The sequence below is a fragment of the Triturus cristatus genome, chromosome 4_1, assembly GCF_964204655.1.
Source record: "Triturus cristatus chromosome 4_1, aTriCri1.1, whole genome shotgun sequence".
NCBI lineage: Eukaryota > Metazoa > Chordata > Amphibia > Caudata > Salamandridae > Triturus > Triturus cristatus.
The window spans coordinates 1,331,295,379-1,331,322,009 of record NC_140585.1 but is presented as its reverse complement, the minus strand read 5'-3'; positions in this window follow the sequence as shown (position 1 = coordinate 1,331,322,009).

Below are 26,631 nucleotides of genomic sequence, written 5' to 3'. Positions count from 1 at the left end.
ACCACTAAGGAAAGTAAGCCAGCCTACCATTGACAGCATGTTTAGGTTGGAGGGGCAGTTCCAACGCAACCACCCAACGGCACGATTGTACAATGCGAAGCTGGCTAAAATGTTAGCGCTGGACCTTCTTCCTTTTTCATTTGTGGAAGGGGTGGGTTTCCTTGAATTTGTGTCTGCCATCTGCCCGAAATGGAAAGTTCCAAGCCGGTCCTATTTCGCAAGAATTGCTGTTCCGGCACTACATCATGATGTGCTGGAATTGGTTGGACAAGCTTTGCAGAAGAGTGCTGTGCACAATATCCACCTGACAACAGACATGTGGACCAGTTGCCAAGCCACAGATTACATGTGTATCACTGCACACTGGATCTCTTTTGTGGGGGTTAAAGATCAACTATCTGCACGAGGTGTTGTTGACACAGCTGCGATTTTTGAAGGTACTCGGAAACATGCAACTGTAGCCATGTTCGCCATGGAGAAATCTCATACGGCTGAAAACATTTTAGAAGAGTTTCGCACCAAGGTTTTGGAATGGCTGCAGCCCAGAGGGCTTGGTATTGGTTTTGTTGCCACAGACAATGGCAGTAATGTACTTAAGGCCATGGAACTTGGTTCCTATTTCAGGGTTCCGTGTTTGGCACACTGCATAAACATTATAGTGCAAGACTTTCTGAAAAAAGAACCCATAGTAAGCAATTTACTGTCCATCTGCCGAAGAATATGCACTCATTTCAGCCATTCTTTTAAAGCTCGGAAGCAGCTGAGGAACCTCCAACGTGAGCGTAGGGTGCCAGTCAAGGCACTCATCCAGGAGGTGGCAACACGTTGGAACTCAACGTATTACATGCTTGATCGTCTGTACAGGTCACTCAATGATTATGTCTGGTACAGAAGCAGTGATGCTAGTGTTAAAGGCATGACCCTTCAGAGGGAGCAATGGACCCTAATTCAATGCCTGACTGAGATGCTGTCTCCTTTTGAGGTCTTCACACGTGAAGTCAGCAAGGAGGACTGTACAATGGGCCAAGCTATCCCATTGTTGCAAATGCTAGAGCATGAGCTGAATAATGTGTCTGAATCCTACAAAGGTGTAGAGGACAGAAGGCAAGCCCATGACTTGGTGGAGAGCTTATCCAGGCGCTTATCAGAAAATGTAAGGATACAAAATAAAATTTTGTCACAAGAACATTACATTTGTGCCACAATTCTGGATCCACGTGCAAAATTAGGACTATTCCGTTCTTTTTCCGACACTGATGTTGCCCGCTACAAAAGTTGTATAGCTGAAGCAGCCATCAAGTTTGAAAACGAAGGGCTGCTAATTAAAAGCCCGCCACATCAACCCACAACAAGTACTGATACTGAAGCAGGCCATGCAGAATCAAGTGCAACTTCGTCGGCTGGGGGCAGTGCGGTTGGCTCACAATCGCAACACTCACCATCACCATCGACTACAAAAACAATAACTGGATCATTCGGCCGAGTACAATCATTATCAGATTGGTATGTAAAGATGGGCCTTAAGCACAGTGCTGATGCACAGAAAAAACAGCACAAAAGCTTACCAGCAGCAACCCTGAACATTGAGCGGATGGTCCAGGCCTATCTGGACGACCCAACAGAGGTGTACGTTGATCAAAACCCAGTGCAGTATTGGCATAGGAAAAGGTCTGAATGGCCACAGCTCAGCAGGCTGGCGATAAGCTATCTGGCTTGCCCTGTCGCAAGTGTCTCTTCCGAACGTGTTTTCAGTGCTGCAGGTTCCATTGTAACCTTGAGAAGGACCAGTCTATCTCCCAAAAACGTGGAGAGGTTAACAATGATCAAAATGAATCAGCACTTCATACCACCGAATTACACAATGCATGAATCAACAGAGGAAGATGAGGACAGCGGCTCAGGTGACGGAAGTATTGTGTCAGATGATTACCTACTACTGGAAGATCCCCCAGAGTTTGAGGACGAGCTATACTTCCCTGACAATTAGGCTCGCACTTACTGTCTTCCTCCCTTTTTTCCCCCTTTGTTTGTGTCTGTTGTTCCGGTTATAAACTTGTGAATCGCAACCAATGCATTATCACCGTCTTCTAATCTTCTAATTTAAGATACAAGTTTCAGGTGTCTGCCATTTGACACTACAGTCCTCAGAATCCAGCTCCTCCGCTCGATCATACTGCATCTCCTGGTCAATTCCATTTCCCTCATAAATGATGATTGGATGATGGTAACAACAAATTCAAACTTTCCTCGTCCTTCCAAAACAAGTGGACCATGAATCTGATGACTTCTATAGCTATCCTCCTTCAGAGCCGAGAGAGACTGGCCATTAACTGAAAATAAGATGCAACAGGTAATGATTGATGCCATGCATTGTCCGCAGAAAAGCAGACTGAGTGATGTAGATTTTGTTGTGTGTGTTGCGCATGAATGAATTGATGTAATTGTGTACTGCCACTAATCAACATTCTACAGAACACACTAATTTTCCTCTTCTGGCAAACAAGAAATGTGTACTTCTCCTGCATCTTGGTGATACATTGCTTTTAATTCAATACAGGAAGGGGACTCACTCAATCTGCGCAATGCAAATGACTGTGACTTAACAGCACCGTCCATCATGATGATGGCGAAAGAGACGGCCTGCAGCGTTAACGTGATGAGATGCAACAGGTAATGATTGATGCCATGCATTGGCCGCAGAATAGCAGACTGAATGATGTAGATTTTGTGGTGTGTTGCGCATGAATTGATGTAATTGTGCACTGCCACTAATCAACTTTCTACAGAACACACTAGTAATTACTAATTTTCCTCTTCTGGCAAACAAGAAATGTGTACTTCTCCTGCATCTTGGTGATACATTGCTTTTAATTCAATACAGGGAGGGGACTCACTCAATCTGCGCAATGCAAATGACTGTGACTTAACAGCACCGTCCGTCATGATGATGGCGAAAGAGACGGCCCGTTAACTTAAGATGAGAAGGAACAGGTAATAAATGATGATAATTAATGGCATGCATTGGACACCTGACTCTGAGCTATTGGTCTTTGTGTTTGCGTTGTTTGTTGTGCACAAAGTGATGTCAAAGTGTACTAGTGGTAATCTATCTTTCTGCACACAATAAAGAATGACTCAAGTCAGTAATATTTATATTTCTACTCTTGTTGTGTTATAAAAATTACACTTGTACTGCAGGCCGATCTTCAGTCAGTAGAAGTATCAGAGCTGATGATGAAGTCAGGAGGATGTTTCATGAGTGGCATAAAACGGAAAAGCCTAAAGGTAAACACGTGAACAACAACCACAGCACACCCAAATGTCTGTGTAGAAGTTGAATAGAGTGTAGCGGTGGGATGACTGCAGTGCATTGATTTTACTAACTTTAACTGTAAAATGCTATGTCTGGAATGGATAATGTGCTTTGCGTTTGTCCAACTCTTTGAGAGAAAAAAAAAAAGGACTCTAAAGTGTTAACGTAGGATGTGCTAATGGTAAGCACTGTGGGCCTGATCTCTCCTGTTACTGTTGAAGGTCTATGCTGGAAACAGACTACAGTAGAGATGATGCATATGCATACATGCCACCTCGGAAAGTGTTCTTGTTGCACTACACCAACACTTGTGCATTTGTTTTCACTTTCTTTCTGAATATCCCCTTTGGTTTTCAATCTAAAATTACAGGCCGGGCCTTGTCCAAAACTTTGTAAAACATTACAATGCATATTAATTACCTTACCAATCAATCACCTTTTTTTTCCAGCCGGGCAGTGGCGAGTGGTGAGGCGACACACCCAAGATTGATGGACGAGAGGAGCAAGAGGAATGCCGAGATGCAAAAAACCAGTCCACATTTTTGACCAGGATAAGACAGTAACAGTATCCACTTTTCACTTCTTTTAAATAATTTGATTAATATCTTGTATACATTCTTTACAACAGTGTGTTCTTGGAGTTATTATCAATCATCATTACGTTTGCTCTGTGTTTACGATTCTTCACTACCAATATTTAAAATTTCTATTTGCTATCTGTTAAAGTATTAAGGCCGGAACAGAACAAGAAATAGAAGTGTATGTAATCCGGGTCTCATCATGCATGCATTTCCTTTTTTATACCTTAACATATGGAATGGATATGGTATGGTAGTCTTCAATGATTGTCGTTTGTTTGTCTATGTATGCATACTGTTTTTCTATGTCAAACCTTTCCCAAAATCCCCCTTCCCATCCAATCAACGGACCCTAACCCTCTTCCCCCGGGCGGTGTGACTTATTGTTGAGGTGTAACTAAATTAAATGTACACCAATACTTAATCACACACTTGCTGGGGCGGATGTGGTGAAAGCAACACTACTTCAATTTCAATGCAGAGCGATGATCTTCTTCTGCTTGCCCACCCATGAGTAGGATATTTCACAGGTTATTTTATTTAACAAAGGAACATATACCTCAGCATGAATTGCCGGCATTGATTGGATTTGTTTGTTGTCATTCCTCATATACAGCACTAACTGTTAGACTGTAGGCATAGCCAAGTCGACAAAACTATAGTTTGTAACTCTGTCTAGTAGGCTATCCTCATAATAACCAGCATTCAGTTTTTTTGTCAAATATTTGAGCATATAATTGTTGCTCGGTAAATTCTGTGATGTACTTCATTCAACTACTCCTCTAACAGTCTCTCAAAGGCGATTGACTATCTCCTTTTCTTTTTTTCGAAATGCTGCCACCCTGCCAGTGTATACTACTACTACTATACTACCACCACCACCCCAATCATGGCATGTCTGAAAAAGGAAACCATCTTCACCATGCAGCCAGTGCTGTGCCACAGTTGGACATAAACATCAAGCACCGGTAAGAGAGAAGTTTGGGGGAGGCAGAATCAATAATGGACATGTTGTCAATGATGTCAGTTTCAAACACCACTCCAAGGAATGCATAGTAGGACCAGTCAATGAGTGAGGTGTGTCGCATCTATCTGTTTGTGTCTTATACAGTCAGCAAATTATTGAAATCAAACACACGCTATGGGCGGCCATGCACCAGCAAAGAAACAGTGTGATGTAAAACAGTTACCCCACCTACAAAACATTAACAACATTGCATGTAACATAGAAAAATATATTTAATTGACCCTAACAAATAAACTAAACCCACAAAAGCTAACCCACCCACGTCCCTAACCCCAACGACTGTCCATAGAAATAGAGAACGCCCAAACGAGTGAAGAACGAACAGGAATTAAAAAAGGGGCAGTGACAGGGACTAACTGGTGAGGCGGGACTGGAGGAGGACACGAATCTGGTCCTCTAAATGGGCGACGCGGCGTCTAAGGCCGCGGCAGTTGCAGCCACAGTGGGGGGGGGCACCGGAGATGGCACGGTGGCGGCGGGCAGCCGCCCGGCGGTGGCGCCGTACCGCTGGAGGGCGGTGGCTGGGGCCCGGGGCAATGGAGGAGCCTTCAGTAGCTGCAGCAGCCTCCTCCTCCTCCTCGGCTAGGACCACCAGCCGCCGGTATTCCTGCTGGATTGCCTCCAGCTTCCGGCGCCGTGCCTTGGCGGCCAACTCCTTGCGGTTGACTTTCGGAGTTGCTGTGTATCAAAAAGAAAAAAAACAAGACAATTGTAAAATATAGTCTTAATAAAACAGTAGGACAAGGTAATTATTTATACACATAGTGGCATGGTAGAGTAGCACTATAAAATAAAGCACAGTAGTACATAACATTTTAAATGTCGCCCGTCCTTCTTCCTTCCACCTGTCTTACACTTTTTTTGTTGAACAGTGCACCAGGTGCTCTTCTCCATAAAACTTTCAAAGCGGAGTTGAAATCAGATAGATGAGGACATTGGTTACTCAATACTCCGGCTACTAGTCCTATACCAATTAAAGGGAATGCTAGTCTTCTAGTTCACTCTTCAAACGTCCCCAAGAACTCATACTTACTTACGACATCGGATAGCGGGCGGACTTTGTCCGCCCGCCATCCGACTGCTAAAAAGGGTGGGGGTCCCGTGGGGACAATTAATTAGGATGATGCGCCCGGCACAGTGGCGGGCGCACCCTGTTATTTTAAATTTAAATTCTGGTTGGCTTTGCTGAAAGCAATGCTAAAATGTTGTGCTGCTTTTCCAAGCACAACATGACGGGCCTCGCACGGAGCCTGTCACGTTTTGCTTTGAAAGTCGGGGGGGTACCATAGCATCGGTAGGTACCCTCCATGGGGGCCCCCAAGCATACTCTGCAATGTGTGCATGCCTTTCCGTGGCGGACGGTAATGCCGCCACGCAAAGGCATTCCAAAATGCAGATTATATGGCTGCCGGTGTGGTGAGAGAGACACCAGCGCCATATTGAACCCTTTTACGCCTAGACATGTCTGAATATTTTCTACAGGGATGGCGGGAGGTTTGCCCCTGCTATGACGGCAGTGAATTCCAGCCAGCCCGGCGGGGGCAATACGCCCACCATCCTAATGGGGCCCTAATTCACAACTGTACAGTATACATATACATACAGTACACCTTTGCAGTGAGTGTGCTGTCAAGTTCAACAATAGTTAAAGATTATGAATCTAACTTACCACCGCCTGCCACTGGTGCTGCCACTCCCCCTCCGTTGCTATCTGCAACTGCCGCATCCTCGCCCTCTGCGTCGCCTTCGCTGGCCCCAGCAATGGTGGTCGGTAGTGCGCCTAGAAAACATTACACATTTATTAGGCAACATATACACCTTCCCCCTATTGATCAGTAACAAGGTTGAAAAATGAGTTAATACTAACATAAATCACTAGTACAAATCAGGTAGTAGTAGAGTAGACACTAAGTTATATGATCATTGTAGCATTTGCTTGATTAGCCCTAGCCATGCACATGTGACGTTACCTTTACCTTGCAGCTTCTTAAGACACCTTTGAGCCCACATGACCTGCCTCACACTGCTACTGTCTAGTCTACGCGCTGCGTACAGGCGGTCAACAAACATTAACAAGCCACTTTTTTAGGAAGAACTGGTGTACTACTGTTACTGTTAGTCCATATTGCTTATCCATAGATGCTACACTTTTTGGCACGGCTGAGAAATGCTTGCAAGTTGCAATATACTAACGCACACCATTTCTTTTTTCGCATTACAGACGCAAGATTCGCTTCTACGAACCAGAGCTTCTGAACGATGCACCAACTACCAGTACTAGGTTCTTCTGAGGTGAGGGGTCCCTTCACTCACATCTTCATTCATAAATGTATATAAACTAAATTGCTATGGGATGGTGGTGCTGCCTTCCACCACTTCAGTTATCATGATTTAATTCCCAACTGTATAAGTGTAACAATGTATATTGTTTTAATGTTATTGATTTGCCAGTTGGTGCTGCTTAGAAAACAGTGTACAGACCTTCTCAAATTGAAATAAAAATTTTAAACTTACATAGACTTTGTGGTATTTGGTGTGGAGTGGACTAACTTACACGAGTGAGCAAATTAAAGTAAGGGTGTGCATGTGAATTGCTTCCACGACAGAGGTTGGGTGTGTTAATGTTCTGGGTTGTCTACTTGTTGGTTATCTTGGGGGGAGGGTTCCGAGACCTAATAGGTATGACAAGACAGTACTATAGTCAAGCAGTGGAATTGTGGTGGGTGCGGAATTTCTGATTGAGGTGTGCAAGGAAGGTCCAACCTACCATCACCAACATCCTATTTTCTGGTGCACATGTATGTGCAAGATCCCTACAACAGTTGTATGTCCTATAGGGTATCATATCAAAATATTAAGAAATCTGGTAGGGCTGTTGCTGTGAATTTTCAAAGCCTAAACATCAACAAGAGTAAAAAGTAGTACAAGACAACGACCCAACGGATTATACGAGCTACTGGTGAATATGAGTTTTATATTACAACCTTTCACAAAGAGTGGCACTGGCCAACTGGGCAAGACTAGCTACTACAGTACAGACAGACAGACTGATAGTATGTAGTAGTACTCAGTCATCATAGCGGAGGCAGGGATAAGCTTTTTGAAACCGTACAGATCGAAGGATAATTGGTGGTAAAAAAATAGCATTTGGAAACACACTATAGTTCGGGAGAAATGGGGCAGTAAAAGTTATGGAATAAGAAATATTATTAAAAACAAGAAGACTTACTGGGGCCAGCAGAGGAGCCCTCAGCGGTGTCCTCCTGCTGGTGTTCCTGTCCCGCCGACTGCCCAGTCCCTGCCCGTCTGCCCCTGGGTGCTGATGAACAGGAAAGATATAAGAAAGAGACAAACATTGATGGATGGTGTCAACTTAAGCAAATACAATATTTTTCAACAACGGTCAAAAAACACTTATGTAAACAATTGCAATAACTACATTGACCGATCTCATCTGGTCAACATGTAATATCGGGGGATTCGCAGTTCGACTACTTAAGTTACTATTTATCAACAGTAATCCATTCTTCCATTCTGATTCCAGAAAACTAAGTTACAAGTAAGCCTAAGTATTAGTACAACGTACCACCCAACCTAGCCCACCTATTCCAGGCATGCCAATTGTACATTAAGTATGCATTTCCACTGTATTCCTCAACAATGTGTATGATCCAATCATGGAGGACACATGAACATGACTACATTTTTTGTATACACCAAATTTTGGTTTGATTGATGCTGATCTGCTACTGCTAAGTAACTGCAAAGCCTACCTCCACTCATTGAACAAACTAGAAAGGTTCTAAAGACCGGCGTACTAGCAGCACGTCACGTAACTGAGTGAGGGGGGCATCACGCATACCACTAACCAATTAGAAGCTCATACAAAGTACCTAAACCTATGTATCAATCCGCCCCTATCTATTAGTGACAGGACAAAGTAAGGAGTGGACGTGAGTCACTGTAGCATTACGTAACTTAATTTCTCTAAAATAAACTCGTAAAGAATCACGCTAAGCAAGCGCAAACGCAAAGCTGCAAACAAGTAAGATTAGTAGTAGCGCAGAAGAGCACCTGTGTCATAATCACAGAAGACTTTTAAACGTTATTAACCTGGAATGTATTGCAAGCAGCAACATTCTAGCTGGTTGGAAGGAAAAAAAGATATTCGCAATATATAACATAGAGCAGAAGAACACACACAAAGTTGTAATAATTAAATAGGTACTCACCAAGCCCCGGGACCTCCACTCCTAGCAGGTCCAGCAGGTCCTGCTCACGGTCCAGGATGTCGGACCACCGGTGCGTCAGCTGTGCCTGGGTGCGCCGGACCCCAGAGATGCGCGACACTGCCCGGCGCACCTTCCCCCACCGCTGCCGACGCTCCCGGAGGCCGTACCCGGACCCAGGCCTGCCACCTGCTGCCAGGGTTGAGGGGAGGTGGCGCTGCACAAAGAAAATTAGTGCAGCCAACTCCGCCTCCCCAAATAAGGCCCGTGCATGCACCCCTTGTGGGCGCCGCCTTCCACAAGGAAGGCGGTCGCGGCTCTGGCTGCGCCGGCGAACAGCCCTGCCCTTGGACATGGTTCTGGGGACGGGGCGGGAATGAAAAGGTAAAATAAATAAAGGAGTAAAGGAAATAAATAGCGGGCAATACAAAGAGAAAAAGTAGCTAAAAAACAAAAAAAAAGTACACAAAAACCAAAAATATAGAGGCAGGAAAATAGTTAGAGAAATAATAAGTAATAAAGATCCAAAAAAAGTGGCTATAAACAAAGGATTGAAAAGATTTAGGGAGGATTGAAAATCAGGCCCCAGAACCATGCAATAGAGTGGAAAACAAGATGGCCGCGCCCGTTGCGACCACGTGCGCAAGTTCGCGCGATATTTTCTCCCTGAGCAAGCAAAAAGCAACGCGATCAAGTAAAAGCGATCGCGAACAGGAAATATCGACCGCGAACATGCATTGCGCGACCCGGAACAGGAAGTAAACAACGCCAGAGGGCGGGACAAGTGAAAACAAGATGGCCGCGCCCGTGAGCGACCGCATGGGTAAGTTGGCGACCCGCGAACACGCAAAAAATACCGCGAACAGACGGCAAAAAAACTTCTGCATCTTCGCGATATTCCCGGCGTGTTTGCGGAGATTTTCTGCATTCTCGCGATAATTTGCGGAAGTTAATTCCGCAAATTCTGCCCACCCCTATTAAACAGTCAGCATTTGTATGCACCAAGCCACATGGCTTCCCTGCAATGTCAGCTTGTTTTGGGCTTGAGTTTCCAATAAGTTCCAAAAAGACCTCCAGCTGAGCCTGAGCCAAGGGCATCTCCACCTCTTGTTGGCACAAGCAAGACAAGTACAAATGAGAAACGGGATGCATGTACACAAAGACAAGTACAAGGAATGGCAGGACCTCGTGACTACAATAGCAGCATATGAACACTGCTCAGCTTGGACGTGGAGCAAGGCTCGAAGACTGGGACTCTTAACTTATAGGAAAGTTTTACTACGAACTTCAATGCCTGTCTTTAGTCCTATTCCGATGCTGTGGAAAAGTCCCAGAATTGGTGAAAAACATTTAGGGAATGATTGTGCACAAATGCCAGTTGACAACAAATATTGCCCAATCGTTCGAAAAAGTACATTCGTAATGTATGCAAGCACAATGTATCCCAAACTTTGGATTTAGGTACTGGGAAAAAGCTGCGATTTAAAAAAAAAAAAAAACATACCTCTAAAAATAACTTGCTCAATTTCACAGATGGTGAATCTAACTACAGTTCATCTGAGCTCTGAGAAGCTGCTTGCTGCTTGATAAATGGGACTCTCTCACGGAGACCCCGTGCGGTCAAAGATGTGTGATGAACCCATCAGGTCCATTCTGTAAAACAATACCACAGCGAGCTGCCCGTCGTTGATTACTGTTCTGCAGTGTCTGTTCTCCATGCTAGCTGCTGCATGAGTCTTACACAAAATAATGATTAATAGATAATGCGTGCACCTCGACCTGCTATTAAATTGAATATGTAAATGAATATTGGGTTATTAATCCCCATCGGTGTTGTATTGTGTTTACATGGACAGGTCTCTCGGAAAATGATCTTGAACAAGGTAGCTGGGAACAAAGAGTGAGCATGGGGTCTTTGCACATACATATATTATCATATTTTGTGAAATTATCTTTGTCTTAAAGTAAAAAGACAATAAAAACGGGGGCCTCTGTCACTAGGCTCTGCTGCGAATTAAACATGCAATTGCCTTTTCCTATCTAGAAAATGAACTTGCCGAACAAAAAGGTAATCTATACTATTTTTTTATACCATGTTAGCCCAAAGGCGGCGAACCCGGATGACAAATGTATGTGTGTATAAAAACTTATAAAAATAAAAGAAAAGAAAAAAGAAAAAAAAGAAAGTGTGTCATCGTGGATAAAATACTTCATCTTGGTGAGCTTAAATCCTCATGTCTGCTAGCAATTAGAAACGCTTAGACACAGGCTAAATACAGGTATTATGTGTTATGAAAATGCCTGAACATTTCACCTTGTTGGGAAAAGTCACTGGGTCAAGGAGAGCTCCCACCATGAGTTGTTACAATCCTCCCAAACTGTAAGATTGTTTCAAGCACCTAGAAATGTATGGCATAGACTTCAAGCAGGAAGAACTCGCACAAAATGCTACTGTTGAATCAATTTATGGCCAACTGCGACAGGGACAGATCTGTGTTGACCAGATTTATATTTAATTCGCTGCGTTATCTCTTGGCTTTTCCCAGTGGTGGAATCCGCCTGGCTCATTGGGTCCTTGCTGCTGCAACAATATGTCTCCGCAGGACACCCTACATTTGAGGATGTTTTGTCGATTCCCCAGGAGCATGCTTATTATGCCTTTCGTTAAATATCAGAATTTTAAGTCGGTTCGACCTCCTCTTATGTTCCTCCAGCTTTTATCTAATGATCACATCTTTTGTCAAGTCTCCTGCTTTTCAAGATCTGCAATGAGATTGAGGCATTCTAGACTTGATTAATTCCGTTGCTGCTCTCGGATGATCCTATTTATGTGATGATATTGAGGTTGCTATTTTTATGATGTTATTTTTCATTGATTTTATCATTCTATTTTGCAACATGTATTTTAACTTGTGTGTATGCTGTTCTTAAGTATGTTATGTATTTTTTTGAAACTATGTTCTTTTATCGTTATGATTATAATTATGGCCAATGGCGTGCCTTCAACATGTTACAGATTCGTAGGTTTAAAATACAATTGCATTTTCCGATGTACCTGTATCGTAACATGAGGATGTGATGAGAAGGGCTAAGAGGTTACAAACACGGCCCCATTCTGGAAGACATCATTCAAACACTTATTAACTCTGCGGTGCCTGTTTGCAGCTCGACAAGCGGACACGATCGAACGTCCTGTACCCAAAGCACATAGCATTAGTAAAGTTAATTTTTTTTTCCTGCACCTTTTATATAGCGGGAACTTGACCCGAAGGTATTGGAGCGCTGTACATGAGCACCGTATTTACATTAAATATTCAGGCACAGGGAGATTAAGTGATTTGCCCAGAATCACAGGATGTGGAGTCGACCCCGAGGCTCGAACCCTGGTTTCCGGCACCAAAGTCGGCAGTCTAGCAGACGGACCACATCCTCCGACCTCTCCTCATCTTCTCATCCTCAATGCAGTAACGGTCTGGGATTCAGTCCCAACCCGAACTTGAGAAATAGAGTGTGGATCTCAGAGGCAATCTTATTGACTGCAAAAACAAAAACAGAGAGGAAAAAACTTCAGAAGTGCACAAAGACGGAATGTTGAAGACAAAGCACAGTAACCGACCACAGCTAAAGCGATCTTGCTGCTACAAACTTGTTGAGCAATCAAATAAGGATACTTTTTTCTGTCTGAATAAACATTCTGATTGGATAGCAAATGCTGAACCTTCTACAATGGGTGCTAATGTAACAATGATCAAATCAATTCATTCAGCTTGCTATGAAGTACAAACAGAAAATAGTTGCACCCAGTGGCGGTCCGTGCACGTAAGCGCGAGCACAGGTAAGCGTGAGTTGGTGATGCAGCGAGCAAAGATAAGTGGTTTAATTATTTATTTATTTTATATTCCTTATCACCCTCCCCACCGCGCTTACCTGCATGGACTGCCACTGGTTGCACCTGCTAATAGCCCCTCTTTTCAATTGATTGCACCGGTTCTTCTGGTTACACACTTGCTCCTTATTTGTTCTCTCTAGATTTGGAAAATACATTTTTGTGAGTAACCCAATTCTACTGCTGGCAATTGATGTCACCCTAGTCTAATGGTCCTTTCAGCTTTATGCAGTTGTCGTGCAAGGAAGTTTTGAGCACATCTTCTGCATCATTTTCCATGCTTACAGTACATGCTTTTCAATTGCATCCATATTGTAAGCTTGGTATTTGAGATTTGTTGCATTCAGGAAACTATGGGGCCTATCATGATGTCAGTGGGACCGCCGCCGACATGCTGTTGGTCCCACTGACAGACAGCCCTTTGGGTCGACCGCCACATTAGGATGCAGGCGGTCGGACCCCTGTCTGTGGGAGACAACCCGCTGCCTCCGCCAGGATCTACTGATCCCGACGCGGCCGCAGTCGGAATAGTGATCCTTAATGGAAGCGGTGTCTACTCAGGCACCACTGTCACGATCAAGATGTCTATTTCCTATGGACTTTTCATGGCGGTCCCACCACCATGGAAACACAGAACTACCCTGTATACCCACAGGACTAACCCACAAACAGACAAACTAGACCATACACACGACAATCCGTCTCTGCCACAAAAGGCGTGATTGGGGCCAGAGAGCATCCAGGTTATGAAGGTACAAAAAAACTGCACAGGAGCCCCAGTGACATACCTAAAGTCAATGGGCAGAATAAAAGGTACAGAGGAAACAAACCTAAAAAAATTGGCACGGAAGCCAGGGTCCAATCTCCACCTGCCTCAGCCACTAAAACAAAAAGGGAGGAAGGGAAGCTGGAAACCAACTAAGGGCATCTCCCTCATTAACTGTGCCTGCAAGGCAGCCTGCCTGGAAGCAGGATGCCCCAAAAACAACATGAAGTAGACATGACCCTAGGAACTAACCATGACTCAGGAAACCCAAGTCCAGCAGAAAAACACATGCAAAGCACACATACACCATTTCAGAGGCAAAGAACGCACTGTTGCCATTAAGACCCTTCAAGCACCTCAGATACCCACAGCATCATCATCCAAACATGAGTCTGCAGAACATAGGGAGACCAGTGGGAGCACATGCCCCCATGAGTCAAAGGCAACAACAGCAGTGGCCAGGCCCCAAACCCCTCACCTAGACCGTGCATGAAATCAAACAATGCGAGGGCCACCATCAACATCACCCTACCATAACCCCTCAGCTGGCAGGAAGGTGCGTCACCCCACCGGCTGGTGCACCTAATTTGTGTACCCCATAAAGCAGCGACATGCTGCACTCACATGTAGGCGGCAGGCTCAATATTGTCTCCCAATGTTGAGGGTACACTCAGGGGTACAAGCAGAACATACTCTGTGAAAGGGGCAATACAAAAACCCTAGGCTGCAAATCAAACTGCTATGCGGTATTCACTCTAGGATTGGGAGCTGCAGGCATCCTCCATCTCCTGCAACCCAGAAGACACCGACACTGGTATGGACATGCATGCACCTAGCCCCCGGCATGCCTGTGTCCACCAACATGTCCCACATGGACATCAGGCCATCCGGGAAGAACTCACTACCTTGCGCTCCCTAGGCCCCATTCTACACATAGACCTGGATGCGCGTCTCTCTGTTGGCTCAGCAGCCAGCGAGAAGTGCACCACTGAGCCACGATGTTGACCCGAAGATGCAGAAGATCACCGCCTTCCCACGGACACAACTTCCTGCCCGTGCGCAGCCAGGGAGATGCTTTCCTTGCCTGCCGTCACCACTGCCCCACTGTGATGATGGCCCACAGCATCCGCACGCCACTCCAGCTCCGCAGAAGCGGCCCTTGTATTCCTCGTCTCATTCTGTCAGCAGAAAGAAAAAAGAACAGAAGGAACAATGGGTAAGCATGCCTTTTGTAGTCCCAGTGGGAGGTTATCGGTAGGGGTTCCAGTATTCCATGTGTTCTTTTTTCTGCCTGCGAGATCGATATACCTCATTAGTAATGAATAGGAGGAGGACAGGAGTCTTCTATTCTGCACTCTGTAGGATGATGAGTACTGCAAGACCATTCAGTTATGCAATGAATACTTAGAAGAAGGCAGAATTGGTTACTGTTGCTTGCTTTTGAAAGTGTCTCTGACGGAGATCTTTGTGCGTTAAAAGGCAGATCTCAGAGGCTGCGCTGCAGTTTCCTTTTCCCTCTTCTTAATCCACAGAGAATAATTTGAGAGAAGGATATAAAAAATCTGGGAAATAGGAAGAGACAGACACAAGAGTGATTGATCAAAACAACTGAAAAATACTTGTCAAGATGAGAGAAGCAAGTGAATCATAATACAATATTTGCAATTAACATTGGCTTTAACTGAGTCAGTATCTAGTAATTTGTGTTAAGAATGCCAAATTGCAGAGAACTAGGGTTCTGAGACTTTAATTTCACAATACAAACCTATGCACGTACAGATGGCAATCCAAAATATTCATTGCAGATGGTCACATAGAATATAATGAATAATAATTAGACAGGTCAATATTTGTGACCCACTGTGATTGCTTACAAACAGATGGTTGGTGGACAGAATAGATTAGCAGACCACCATCCCTGCGTTTGGAAAACTTTTTTATTTTACAGCATTCTGTAATCCTTTGACGAATTGGTGCTGCTTAAAAAAAGATTTGGGGGGCAATCAGGGCCGAGGACTGGGAATCGAAACCGGCTCTGGCAAAGAGCTCAGCGGGCCGGGGCGGGGTGCTTGTGGAAAGCTTTGTGGCGCTTTTGCTGCTGGGGGCCGATATATGCTGCAAAACCAGCCCCAGGTAACACAAGCATTTGCAATGCAATAGGTCTCGCATTTACGAGAGTTTGAGCTATGAGCATTGTAAATGACAATGCCTTTTATTTATGTGTTGATTTTTAAAACATAAATAAAAGGCATTTAACAATGCCAATAGCTTAACCCCTTCGCTGCTAGGCCTTTTCCCCTCCTGTGCTAAGCCCTTTTTGGGCTATTTGAGGTAGTGCGCGCTTAGGCCCCTGTAACTTTTTGACCACATTAGGTATCCACGCCAAATTTGCGTCCTTTTCTTCCAACATCTTGGGGATTCTAAAGGTACCCAGGGTTTGTGGATTCTCCTAGAGGGGTCACAGAAATTAGTCAAAATACAGCAATTTTTTTTTTTTTTTGTGAAAAATGTGAAAAACGGGCTGCAAATGAAAGCTTCTGGGTTTTTCTCTGCAAATGGTATCAAAAAAGGGTTTGTGGGGCTGAAATCACAATTTCTCCAGCTTTTAGGGAATGACAGACTTTTGTTAGAAAACCAACATTTTTTACACAGTTTTGGCATTTTTCTGGGACATACCCTATTTTTGCTATTTTTTGTGCTTTCAACCTCCTTCCAGTTAACGGTAGAAAAGGGTAACAAAACAATAATGGATCCTGGAAAGCTATACATTTTTGAAAAGTAGACAAAATTCTGAATTCAGCAAGGGGTCATTTGCGTAGATCCATCAAGGTTTCTTTATAGAAATTTACAGGCAAATATAGGAGAAATTAAAAATTTGTTGAAAAAAGCAGCCTCTTGAGTCAACGTTTTTACCCGTAACTTCTTCGAATTATGACATCTCTTTGAAAGCAATGTACCGTTACATCCGGTAGACCTTCCTGGTTGTGGGGACATATAGGACTTGTAGGTTCATCAAGAGCCCAACGAACCCAGAGTAGAAAAATGAGCAGCATTTTGTAATGTTTTTTTTTTTTGGTCCGGGTATATAGCAATTATTGTGGGAAAATGTATACTTGGAAAAATCGGTATGAAAGTCACCTATGTATTTCTGAAATGGGAACAAATTACAGAGTTCAGAAACAGTGCATATTTGCACATTTTCGAAATTGGGAATACTCATATTTGCATGACAATTATTGGTCATTTTTCAAAATGACTTTTTTTTTACACAATGTCTTTCATTTGGAAGGGAGAAATGCATCAAAAATCAACAGGTAATAACAGTTGCTTTACAAATTTGAACTACCCTAAGTCTCCCGAGAAAAATGGTACCTCACTTGTGTGGGTAGGCATAGTGCCCACGACAGGAAGTGGCTCAAAACCTAAGGTGAACACACCACATTTTCACACTGAAAATTTACACTTTTTTTGCAAAGAGTCTAGCTGTAGTTTTTGAACCCTAGCCCTGCCGGCACCTAGGGAAACCTAGCAAACCTATACATTTCTGAAAACTAGACACCCAGGGGAATCCAGGATGGGGTGACTTGACTGCCTCCCACCATGGTCTGTTACCCAGAATCCCTTGCAAACGTAAAAAATTGAAAAAAAAACCACATTTTCCCCACATTTCTGTGATGGAAAGTTCTGGAATCTGCGTGGATCCACAAATTTCCACCCACCCCGCGTTCCCCAAAGTCCTACGAGAAAAATGGTACCTCACTTGTGCGGGTCGGCCTAGTGCCCGCGACAGGAAACGGCGCAAAACGCAACGTGGTTTTGGAGTGAAAAATGACCCTTTTTTTGGCAAAGTGACTAGCTGTAGATTTTGTACCCTAGCCCTGCCGGCACCTAGGGAAACCTAGCAAACCTATACATTTCTGAAAACTAGACACCCAGGGAAATCCAGGATGGGGTGACTTGACTGCCTCCCACCATGGTCTGTTACCCAGAATCCCTTGCAAACGTAAAAAATTGACAAAAAAAACACATTTTCCCCACATTTCTGTGATGGAAAGTTCTGGAATCTGCGTGGATCCACAAATTTCCACCCACCCCGCGTTCCCCAAAGTCCTACGAGAAAAATAGTACCTCACTTGTGCGGGTCGGCCTAGTGCCCGCGACAGGAAACGGCGCAAAACGCAACGTGGTTTTGGAGTGAAAAATGACCCTTTTTTTGGCAAAGTGACTAGCTGTAGATTTTGTACCCTAGCCCTGCCGGCACCTAGGGAAACCTAGCAAACCTATACATTTCTGAAAACTAGACACCCAGGGGAATCCAGGATGGGGTGACTTGACTGCCTCCCACCATGGTCTGTTACCCAGAATCCCTTGCAAACGTAAAAAATTGAAAAAAAACCCACATTTTCCCCACATTTCTGTGATGGAAAGTTCTGGAATCTGTGTGGATCCACAAATTTCCACCCACCCCGCGTTCCCCAAAGTCCTACGAGAAAAATGGTACCTCACTTGTGCGGGTCGGCCTAGTGCCCGCGACAGGAAACAGCGCAAAACGCAACGTGGTTTTGGAGTGAAAAATGACCCTTTTTTTGGCAAAGTGACTAGCTGTAGATTTTGTACCCTAGCCCTGCCGGCACCTAGGGAAACCTAGCAAACCTATACATTTCTGAAAACTAGACACCCAGGGGAATCCAGGATGGGGTGACTTGACTGCCTCCCACCATGGTCTGTTACCCAGAATCCCTTGCAAAAGTAAAATATTGAAAAAAAAACCACATTTTCCCCACATTTCTGTGATGGAAAGTTCTGGAATCTGCGTGGATCCACAAATTTCCACCCACCCCGCGTTCCCCAAAGTCCTACGAGAAAAATGGTACCTCACTTGTGCGGGTCGGCCTAGTGCCCGCGACAGGAAACGGCGCAAAACGCAACGTGGTTTTGGAGTGAAAAATGACCCTTTTTTTGGCAAAGTGACTAGCTGTAGATTTTGTACCCTAGCCCTGCCGGCACCTAGGGAAACCTAGCAAACCTATACATTTCTGAAAACTAGACACCCAGGGGAATCCAGGATGGGGTGACTTGACTGCCTACCACCATGGTCTGTTACCCAGAATCCCTTGCAAACGTAAAAAATTGACAAAAAAAACACATTTTCCCCACATTTCTGTGATGGAAAGTTCTGGAATCTGCGTGGATCCACAAATTTCCACCCACCCCGCGTTCCCCAAAGTCCTACGAGAAAAATGGTACCTCACTTGTGCGGGTCGGCCTAGTGCCCGGGACAGGAAACGGCGCAAAACGCAACGTGGTTTTGGAGTGAAAAATGACCCTTTTTTTGGCAAAGTGACTAGCTGTAGATTTTGTACCCTAGCCCTGCCGGCACCTAGGGAAACCTAGCAAACCTATACATTTCTGAAAACTAGACACCCAGGGGAATCCAGGATGGGGTGACTTGACTGCCTCCCACCATGGTCTGTTACCCAGAATCCCTTGCAAACGTAAAAAATTGAAAAAAAAAACACATTTTCCCCACATTTCTGTGATGGAAAGTTCTGGAATCTGCGTGGATCCACAAATTTCCACCCACCCCGCGTTCCCCAAAGTCCTACGAGAAAAATGGTACCTCACTTGTGCGGGTCGGCCTAGTGCCCGCGACAGGAAACGGCGCAAAACGCAACGTGGTTTTGGAGTGAAAAATGACCCTTTTTTTGGCAAAGTGACTAGCTGTAGATTTTGTACCCTAGCCCTGCCGGCACCTAGGGAAACCTAGCAAACCTATACATTTCTGAAAACTAGACACCCAGGGGAATCCAGGATGGGGTGACTTGACTGCCTCCCACCATGGTCTGTTACCCAGAATCCCTTGCAAAAGTAAAAAATTGAAAAAAAAACCACATTTTCCCCACATTTCTGTGATGGAAAGTTCTGGAATCTGCGTGGATCCACAAATTTCCACCCAACCCGCGTTCCCCAAAGTCCTACGAGAAAAATGGTACCTCACTTGTGCGGGTTGGCCTAGTGCCCGCGACAGGAAACGGCGCAAAACGCAACGTGGTTTTGGAGTGAAAAATGACCCTTTTTTTGGCAAAGTGACTAGCTGTAGATTTTGTACCCTAGCCCTGCCGGCACCTAGGGAAACCTAGCAAACCTATACATTTCTGAAAACTAGACACCCAGGGGAATCCAGGATGGGGTGACTTGACTGCCTCCCACCATGGTCTGTTACCCAGAATCCCTTGCAAACGTAAAAAATTGAAAAAAAACCCACATTTTCCCCACATTTCTGTGATGGAAAGTTCTGGAATCTGCGTGGATCCACAAATTTCCACCCACCCCGCGTTCCCCAAAGTCCTACGAGAAAAATGGTACCTCACTTGTGCGGGTCGGCCTAGTGCCCGCGACAGGAAACGGCGCAAAACGCAACGTGGTTTTGGAGTGAAAAATGACCCTTTTTTTGGCAAAGTGACTAGCTGTAGATTTTGTACCCTAGCCCTGCCGGCACCTAGGGAAACCTAGCAAACCTATACATTTTTGAAAACTAGACACCCAGGGGAATCCAGGATGGGGTGACTTGACTGCCTCCCACCATGGTCTGTTACCCAGAATCCCTTGCAAACGTAAAAAATTGACAAAAAAAACACATTTTCCCCACATTTCTGTGATGGAAAGTTCTGGAATCTGCGTGGATCCACAAATTTCCACCCACCCCGCGTTCCCCAAAGTCCTACGAGAAAAATGGTACCTCACTTGTGCGGGTCGGCCTAGTGCCCGCGACAGGAAACGGCGCAAAACGCAACGTGGTTTTGGAGTGAAAAATGACCCTTTTTTTGGCAAAGTGACTAGCTGTAGATTTTGTACCCTAGCCCTGCCGGCACCTAGGGAAACCTAGCAAACCTATACATTTCTGAAAACTAGACACCCAGGGGAATCCAGGATGGGGTGACTTGACTGCCTCCCACCATGGTCTGTTACCCAGAATCCCTTGCAAACGTAAAAAATTGACAAAAAAAACACATTTTCCCCACATTTCTGTGATGGAAAGTTCTGGAATCTGCGTGGATCCACAAATTTCCACCCACCCCGCGTTCCCCAAAGTCCTACGAGAAAAATGGTACCTCACTTGTGCGGGTCGGCCTAGTGCCCGCGACAGGAAACAGCGCAAAACGCAACGTGGTTTTGGAGTGAAAAATGACCCTTTTTTTGGCAAAGTGACTAGCTGTAGATTTTGTACCCTAGCCCTGCCGGCACCTAGGGAAACCTAGCAAACCTATACATTTCTGAAAACTAGACACCCGGCGGTTTCCAGGGAGGTATGGCTTGCGTGGATCCCCCAACGTTTCCTTACCCAGAATCCCCTGCAAACCTCAATTTTTGCCCAAAAAAATCACTTTTTTCACACATTTTGGGGTGGGAAAGTAGTGGCATCACCGGGCTCACACAAATTTACCACCACCCAGCGTTCCCCCAGGTCTCCCGGTAAAAATGGTGCCTCACTTGTGTGGGAGGCCCAAGTACCCGCGGCAGGCAAGGGCCCCAAAGGTAGTGAGGCCACCTCAAGATGGCCTATCGCCAAACCACCTGGTTTTGCAAGGGGGGTCACTTTGGTTTTTGGCCCGGTGCGCGGCGGCCATCTAGGGAAACCTACCAAACCCAGGCATTTTTGAAAACTAGACACCCGGCGGCTTCCAGGGAGGTATGGCTTGCGTGGATCCCCCAACGTTTCCTTACCCAGAATCCCCTGCAAACCTCAATTTTTGCTCAAAAAATCACTTTTTTCACACATTTTGGGGTGGGAAAGTAGTGGCATCACCGGGCTCACACAAATTTACCACCACCCAGCGTTCCCCCAGGTCTCCCGGTAAAAATGGTGCCTCACTTGTGTGGGAGGCCCAAGTACCCGCGGCAGGCAAGGGCCCCAAAGGTAGTGAGGCCACCTCAAGATGGCCTATCGCCAAACCACCTGGTTTTGCAAGGGGGGTCACTTTGGTTTTTGGCCCGGTGCGCGGCGGCCATCTAGGGAAACCTACCAAACCCAGGCATTTTTGAAAACTAGACACCCGGCGGCTTCCAGGGAGGTATGGCTTGCGTGGATCCCCCAACGTTTCCTTACCCAGAATCCCCTGCAAACCTCAATTTTTGCTCAAAAAATCACTTTTTTCACACATTTTGGGGTGGGAAAGTAGTGGCATCACCGGGCTCACACAAATTTACCACCACCCAGCGTTCCCCCAGGTCTCCCGGTAAAAATGGTGCCTCACTTGTGTGGGAGGCCCAAGTACCCGCGGCAGGCAAGGGCCCCAAAGGTAGTGAGGCCACCTCAAGATGGCCTATCGCCAAACCACCTGGTTTTGCAAGGGGGGTCACTTTGGTTTTTGGCCCGGTGCGCGGCGGCCATCTAGGGAAACCTACCAAACCCAGGCATTTTTGAAAACTAGACACCCGGCGGCTTCCAGGGAGGTATGGCTTGCGTGGATCCCCCAACGTTTCCTTACCCAGAATCCCCTGCAAACCTCAATTTTTGCTCAAAAAATCACTTTTTTCACACATTTTGGGGTGGGAAAGTAGTGGCATCACCGGGCTCACACAAATTTACCACCACCCAGCGTTCCCCCAGGTCTCCCGGTAAAAATGGTGCCTCACTTGTGTGGGAGGCCCAAGTACCCGCGGCAGGCAAGGGCCCCAAAGGTAGTGAGGCCACCTCAAGATGGCCTATCGCCAAACCACCTGGTTTTGCAAGGGGGGTCACTTTGGTTTTTGGCCCGGTGCGCGGCGGCCATCTAGGGAAACCTACCAAACCCAGGCAGTTTTGAAAACTAGACACCCGGCGGCTTCCAGGGAGGTATGGCTTGCGTGGATCCCCCAACGTTTCCTTACCCAGAATCCCCTGCAAACCTCAATTTTTGCTCAAAAAATCACTTTTTTCACACATTTTGGGGTGGGAAAGTAGTGGCATCACCGGGCTCACACAAATTTACCACCACCCAGCGTTCCCCCAGGTCTCCCGGTAAAAATGGTGCCTCACTTGTGTGGGAGGCCCAAGTACCCGCGGCAGGCAAGGGCCCCAAAGGTAGTGAGGTCACCTCAAGATGGCCTATCGCCAAACCACCTGGTTTTGCAAGGGGGGTCACTTTGGTTTTTGGCCCGGTGCGCGGCGGCCATCTAGGGAAACCTACCAAACCCAGGCATTTTTGAAAACTAGACACCCGGCGGCTTCCAGGGAGGTATGGCTTGCGTGGATCCCCCAACGTTTCCTTACCCAGAATCCCCTGCAAACCTCAATTTTTGCTCAAAAAATCACTTTTTTCACACATTTTGGGGTGGGAAAGTAGTGGCATCACCGGGCTTACACAAATTTACCACCACCCAGCGTTCCCCCAGGTCTCCCGGTAAAAATGGTGCCTCACTTGTGTGGGAGGCCCAAGTACCCGCGGCAGGCAAGGGCCCCAAAGGTAGTGAGGCCACCTCAAGATGGCCTATCGCCAAACCACCTGGTTTTGCAAGGGGGGTCACTTTGGTTTTTGGCCCGGTGCGCGGCGGCCATCTAGGGAAACCTACCAAACCCAGGCATTTTTGAAAACTAGACACCCGGCGGCTTCCAGGGAGGTATGGCTTGCGTGGATCCCCCAACGTTTCCTTACCCAGAATCCCCTGCAAACCTCAATTTTTGCTCAAAAAATCACTTTTTTCACACATTTTGGGGTGGGAAAGTAGTGGCATCACCGGGCTCACACAAATTTACCACCACCCAGCGTTCCCCCAGGTCTCCCGGTAAAAATGGTGCCTCACTTGTGTGGGAGGCCCAAGTACCCGCGGCAGGCAAGGGCCCCAAAGGTAGTGAGGCCACCTCAAGATGGCCTATCGCCAAACCACCTGGTTTTGCAAGGGGGGTCACTTTGGTTTTTGGCCCGGTGCGCGGCGGCCATCTAGGGAAACCTACCAAACCCAGGCATTTTTGAAAACTAGACACCCGGCGGCTTCCAGGGAGGTATGGCTTGCGTGGATCCCCCAACGTTTCCCTACCCAGAATCCCCTGCAAACCTCAATTTTTGCTCAAAAAATCACTTTTTTCACACATTTTGGGGTGGGAAAGTAGTGGCATCACCGGGCTCACACAAATTTACCACCACCCAGCGTTCCCCCAGGTCTCCCGGTAAAAATGGTGCCTCACTTGTGTGGGAGGCCCAAGTACCCGCGGCAGGCAAGGACAACAAACGTAGTGAGGCGACATTTGGGATAGGCAATGTTGATGTTGCCTCACTACGTTTGGGGCCCTTGCCTGCCGCGGGTACTTGGGCCTCCCACACAAGTGAGGCACCATTTTTACCGGGAGACCTGGGGGAACGCTGGGTGGTGGTAAATTTGTGTGAGCCCGGTGATGCCACTACTTTCCCACCCCAAAATGTGTGAAAAAAGTGATTTTTTGAGCAAAAATTGAGGTTTGCAGGGGATTCTGGGTAAGGAAACGTTGGGGGATCCACGCAAGCCATACCTCCCTGGAAGCCGCCGGGTGTCTAGTTTTCAAAAATGCCTGGGTTTGGTAGGTTTCCCTAGATGGCCGCCGCGCACCGGGCCAAAAACCAAAGTGACCCCCCTTGCAAAACCAGGTGGTTTGGCGATAGGCCATCTTGAGGTGGCCTCACTACCTTTGGGGCCCTTGCCTGCCGCGGGTACTTGGGCCTCCCACACAAGTGAGGCACCATTTTTACCGGGAGACCTGGGGGAACGCTGGGTGGTGGTAAATTTGTGTGAGCCCGGTGATGCCACTACTTTCCCACCCCAAAATGTGTGAAAAAAGTGATTTTTTGAGCAAAAATTGAGGTTTGCAGGGGATTCTGGGTAGGGAAACGTTGGGGGATCCACGCAAGCCATACCTCCCTGGAAGCCGCCGGGTGTCTAGTTTTCAAAAATGCCTGGGTTTGGTAGGTTTCCCTAGATGGCCGCCGCGCACCGGGCCAAAAACCAAAGTGACCCCCCTTGCAAAACCAGGTGGTTTGGCGATAGGCCATCTTGAGGGGGCCTCACTACCTTTGGGGCCCTTGCCTGCCGCGGGTACTTGGGCCTCCCACACAAGTGAGGCACCATTTTTACCGGGAGACCTGGGGGAACGCTGGGTGGTGGTAAATTTGTGTGAGCCCGGTGATGCCACTACTTTCCCACCCCAAAATGTGTGAAAAAAGTGATTTTTTGAGCAAAAATTGAGGTTTGCAGGGGATTCTGGGTAAGGAAACGTTGGGGGATCCACGCAAGCCATACCTCCCTGGAAGCCGCCGGGTGTCTAGTTTTCAAAAATGCCTGGGTTTGGTAGGTTTCCCTAGATGGCCGCCGCGCACCGGGCCAAAAACCAAAGTGACCCCCCTTGCAAAACCAGGTGGTTTGGCGATAGGCCATCTTGAGGTGGCCTCACTACCTTTGGGGCCCTTCCTGCCGCGGGTACTTGGGCCTCCCACACAAGTGAGGCACCATTTTTACCGGGAGACCTGGGGGAACGCTGGGTGGTGGTAAATTTGTGTGAGCCCGGTGATGCCACTACTTTCCCACCCCAAAATGTGTGAAAAAAGTGATTTTTTGAGCAAAAATTGAGGTTTGCAGGGGATTCTGGGTAAGGAAACGTTGGGGGATCCACGCAAGCCATACCTCCCCGGAAGCCGCCGGGTGTCTAGTTTTCAAAAATGCCTGGGTTTGGTAGGTTTCCCTAGATGGCCGCCGCGCACCGGGCCAAAAACCAAAGTGACCCCCCTTGCAAAACCAGGTGGTTTGGCGATAGGCCATCTTGAGGTGACCTCACTACCTTTGGGGCCCTTGCCTGCCGCGGGTACTTGGGCCTCCCACACAAGTGAGGCACCATTTTTACCGGGAGACCTGGGGGAACGCTGGGTGGTGGTAAATTTGTGTGAGCCCGGTGATGCCACTACTTTCCCACCCCAAAATGTGTGAAAAAAGTGATTTTTTGAGCAAAAATTGAGGTTTGCAGGGGATTCTGGGTAAGGAAACGTTGGGGGATCCACGCAAGCCATACCTCCCTGGAAGCCGCCGGGTGTCTAGTTTTCAAAAATGCCTGGGTTTGGTAGGTTTCCCTAGATGGCCGCCGCGCACCGGGCCAAAAACCAAAGTGACCCCCCTTGCAAAACCAGGTGGTTTGGCGATAGGCCATCTTGAGGTGACCTCACTACCTTTGGGGCCCTTGCCTGCCGCGGGTACTTGGGCCTCCCACACAAGTGAGGCACCATTTTTACCGGGAGACCTGGGGGAACGCTGGGTGGTGGTAAATTTGTGTGAGCCCGGTGATGGTACTACTTTCCCACCCCAAAATGTGTGAAAAAAGTGATTTTTTGAGCAAAAATTGAGGTTTGCAGGGGATTCTGGGTAAGGAAACGTTGGGGGATCCACGCAAGCCATACCTCCCTGGAAGCCGCCGGGTGTCTAGTTTTCAAAAATGCCTGGGTTTGGTAGGTTTCCCTAGATGGCCGCCGCGCACCGGGCCAAAAACCAAAGTGACCCCCCTTGCAAAACCAGGTGGTTTGGCGATAGGCCATCTTGAGGTGGCCTCACTACCTTTGGGGCCCTTGCCTGCCGCGGGTACTTGGGCCTCCCACACAAGTGAGGCACCATTTTTACCGGGAGACCTGGGGGAACGCTGGGTGGTGGTAAATTTGTGTGAGCCCGGTGATGCCACTACTTTCCCACCCCAAAATGTGTGAAAAAAGTGATTTTTTGAGCAAAAATTGAGGTTTGCAGGGGATTCTGGGTAAGGAAACGTTGGGGGATCCACGCAAGCCATACCTCCCTGGAAGCCGCCGGGTGTCTAGTTTTCAAAAATGCCTGGGTTTGGTAGGTT